Source organism: Dendroctonus ponderosae, unplaced genomic scaffold (assembly GCF_020466585.1).
Source record: "Dendroctonus ponderosae isolate FM_Combo_2020 unplaced genomic scaffold, Dpon_F_20191213v2 Dpon_F_20191213_1, whole genome shotgun sequence".
Classification (NCBI taxonomy): domain Eukaryota; kingdom Metazoa; phylum Arthropoda; class Insecta; order Coleoptera; family Curculionidae; genus Dendroctonus; species Dendroctonus ponderosae.
Window position 1 is genome coordinate 19,861,358 of NW_026017110.1, and position 4,295 is coordinate 19,865,652.

General features: G+C 34.3%; 1 long non-coding RNA gene across 1 annotated transcript; it reads right to left on the reverse strand.

Annotated features, from left to right (window-relative positions):
- Window positions 1-969: 969 nt before the first annotated feature.
- Window positions 970-3,573, reverse strand: LOC125504770. Its single transcript, XR_007281685.1, has 2 exons — window positions 3,341-3,573; window positions 970-1,357 (listed from the first exon to the last, which is right to left on the reverse strand). It is a non-coding gene; the product is annotated as an uncharacterized LOC125504770 (long non-coding RNA).
- Between the last annotated feature and the right edge of the window lie 722 nt (window positions 3,574-4,295).

The window sequence follows — 4,295 nt, forward strand, 5'->3', positions numbered from 1 at the left end:
TCGGAAGCAGCTAATAGATGGCGACAGTATCAGTAAAAAACCTTGTTATCATTTTGTGTAAGGGAGTGGGCAATCTATAGTTGTCTTCATCTATGATTGTGATCATGAGATTCCTGAGTACTCGTGCTGTGTGTTTTAACAGACAATTCAACGTTGCCAGCTTGTTGCAAATTTCTGTTAGTCGGGAAAGTTTTTCAAAGGATGGGGTAATTATTCTAGTGTGGATACTGCAAATAATGGTAATATGACGGGACATCAGTCAAGGTAAAAGTAAAAAATAAATTAACTTCATCCATACTATTCCTACAAAATTTGTAAGAAAAATCAATTGGAAACGAAATGTAGATTTGGCAAATTCGACAAATTTTCCGGTCTATTACATGACAACGGTTTAACCAGTAATTTTCTGTATTATTCTTAATTCAAATAGTGGGTTTAACAGACAGGAGGAGACCATGGTGTGCTTTGTTCTCTCATGGAAAAATCATGAATTTCAATGAATAAGAAGTAGCCAAAAATGTAATTTTCGCTAAAAACACCACTAAAAAAATTGTTAATGAAAATATTTTTCAAGGGGCAGAATAAAGAAAAAGTCGTTTAGGAGATTGAGGTGGATTTAGATCAGGCGATTCAGGAATTAATTGGATAAGTACTTATTATAAAGTAGAACCGATCGATATATGTATAGTCCGTACCACAAAACACCTGTGAACATGAAGTCTGTACGCTATTCGCCAGTTCAACTACCGATGGTGGCTCTGCGAAACGTTAAATTACTCGTTGTCGAGTGATAATTGAGACTTGTCAGGCTTCTTCATTTATTGGAGTTGATGACATTTATATCATAACACAATACTCACACACTTTTCGATCTGTTTCTATTTCTTTAAAAGCTTGCAGAAGTTGATTTGAACAAAACAAAACAGTGCACAATCAAATGTAAACAGCAATGTTAAGAAAACAAGTGTCAAATTAATACTTCACATGTATTTATAATTTTAGTCACCAGGGAGGCTAATCGACGCAATATCCTACCCATAGATTAACTAAGATCCTACCTTGTATTTATTTGCATCATAAAACAATCCACAGAACAGTCAGACGTAGAAGAGTGGTCGAGAACGTAGAAGAGTGGTCAAGAATGCCTTTAGCATTGTGACTAGGGATGACACAAACCAGTATTTTTCAGGCACAGGTTCCATATGTGACTGTTCCAGGCTCGTACCTGTTCCAAGTATCTGTGATTTTTAGGCACATGTTATTTTGGCCCATGATAAATATTGATTTGTACCTGTAACCGGGCTGAAGCGTATTTTGAGTCCAGTCAGTTTCCACTTTAAAAGGCCTGTTTCGAGCACTAAAAATATGATGGTAAAAGTTTATTGGAAGTTGTTCGGAAGGATGTCAGAATATTGAGACAATGAATGGTTTGTGCTCGATTTTTGGCTGTGGAACATTGTTTATAAACAATTATTTATAAATAATTAAAGAAAGTGCAAAAGCCCGTTTTTTGTGCTTAATTGTCGAACCGTTGATGCTATTGCAAAAAAGTTTTATCCTTTTATCAAGTATTAAAAATACCTATGATATCAGATAAACTACATTAAAATCCGTTCATTAGTTTACTCAAAAATCCAAAAAAAAACGTCGATTTCAGCGTTTTGTTAATTTTCAATAATTAATTTAGTTTTGTTTCACGAAAATGGTACCATAACTTTCTTTGGTCAGTCAGTAATGAAATTTTCGTTTACTGTACGTTGTAGTATAACTCTTTATGAGTAAAATACAGCATCAGAGAAGTCTGTCCGACGTCTCAAGAAAAATTTATTTAGAATCTGGTAAGAGCCCCTTTTATATAACAAATGGGAATGAACAAAAATATATGAATATTTGGAACTAAAATTTATACCATTTATAAAGTATTAAAAAATTAAAAACAAAGTCCTTCAAAAACAGATAGAAATTTTTTGAACCAAAACCAAATTAATTATAAAAACTTTTACTTTCATCTATTTAGTGTCCGGTAAAAATCTAATCTAATCCGACTGCACTAATTGTTCCATTGAAGAATATCCACGCCACTTCCTAGTAATTTGAGTGCGAATTTGCTGGGTCCGCAATAAATTATGACCGAAGACCAAATGCCTTTTGTTCCTTTATGTATGCAAGGACTCATGGTCAAAAAAAAGTCATAACATTTTTTATGAGTAACGTTTTACCATTTTATCAAACCTTTATTTGAACTCAAAAAAAGGTGACCACATTTTTTATATTTCCCACTTAAGGGCAGTAAAATGTGAAAAATCTTGTTTTGTATGTTTGATATAAACAAATATTGAAACATGTCCAGACTAATAGTGCCTATACAAATTTAAATTTAGTTCGTCCACTACTCCACTGGGCAGATGCAACAAATGCTATTTTATTTCAGAAGCACTGCTATTGGTCGAAAAAGAACAAGTTTCACTGACAAGGAACAGCTCAGAATTCCGAAAAAAGTCAGTCAGTCACAGCCTGTGACTCACAGGTCTGTCACATTAAAGAAAATATCTGAGACGGCTGTTACTGCTGTTCCCGATATTTTCTGTTCATTGAATATTGCTATTTGCCGAATCATGGCTGCGTGGATTCGAAAATCATCGGGTCCCACGTCCCACTCCCATACATACAAAACCTTACCACTTCACGACAATAAAATATCTCCTTTCACTAAAACTCAGGCCAGTTGACAACGCCGCGGGGAGTCAAAAGGCACAAAGGCAGGTATTTGCCTTTTTGCTTTGTTGAAATATTGAAATACTATGTTGTACTGGTTCTGACCAGCATCGTAGGCGAGCCCTGTTATTTCAAATCACATGTTATTTTAAATATCGGTCACAGGTACCGACTGTTTCATATCGATATCTGTTCCAAGATACCTGTGACAAGTATTTCGTGTCATCCCTAATTTTGACCCAAAAATGGCGAATATTTTTAAGGCTAATTCAAACCAAAGTTGAAACGACAATTTTGATTGTGAAGACAGCGTGCATTTTGCATAATTTTTTACGAACTCGAGGAAATGACCAAGAAGATTTCGATTTACCACCAACAGAGTTTGAGGAAAACATAGGAAGAGCATTTAATATCCAAAGTGACCCAAGACGTGCAACAAATATTGCATTCGCTCCTCGAGAAAAATTTGTTAATTACTTCAATTCAAATAATCAATGATATACCACAGTATTATACCTATCATCGCATTTACATATTTGGATACAAAAAGAAGAAGTAAGAATTAATGCGAAATATACAATAGAAAACAATACAAATTTTTTTATGTTTCAAATTAAATACCTACCTGTAATATGGATCTCCTGCCCAATTTCATCTCATAACTTATCTTTCTTTCTTATATTTTTGTAATCTTCATGACTTAAATCGTATAAAATCGGATATTTCTTTACAAACTCTCTCAACATTTCAGTTGAAGCCAGTCTTTCTTTGTCTCTGGTTGAAGCCATCTTTGATTCGCAACGAAAACGACAGAAAACGCGGCTGGTGGAGAAAGAAATAAAATTCGCTGGTTTCGTTGTCGCCAAGCGAAATTTTGCGCCAACTTGTTGCTCCTCGTTATACACCATAGACCTTGAGTCCACAGATCACAGAGGTTATAGATTGGAAACTGACATATACGCCTGCAGAATGCTATTTGTCGCTTAAATCACCGGCTGCAATCAAAACTAAATTCTAATTTCCACTACTGGCAGAAGAAATCTTCTTTATCGATTGGGTTCACATCAAAATTTAGCGGGATATTTGATTTCAGTTTATGACCTCTGTGATTTCCGTTGAAGTTTCAATAACATTTCAAGCATTTCATCACGCTCCTTAATTGTGATGTTAATGCTAGGGCTTCAATTAACATCACAATTAAAGGGCAATATGAGATACTCGAAATATTATTGAAACTTCAACGGAAATCACAGAGTTCGTAAAGTGAATTCAAATCGCCTGCTAAAATTGTGTTCGTGTGAAAACTAGGGCAAATCGGGAAAATAAAGCACATGAATTTATCTTTACAATAGGTATTTATTAAACTAAAAAACCTAGAGATGTAATTTATATTGAGATTACATGAGTTAGATCGTGTAGTGCTTCAACAAAACTTGAAATAAGTTTTATTCACATTAAATAATAAATATGTTGAGCAAATATGCAGAAGTGTTGATATAAGTATCCAATTATTACCTGCTATTTACGTTCAGTTGGTACCTGATGGTTGTTTTTGTCTTCGTTTTTTGGTTATCGATGAA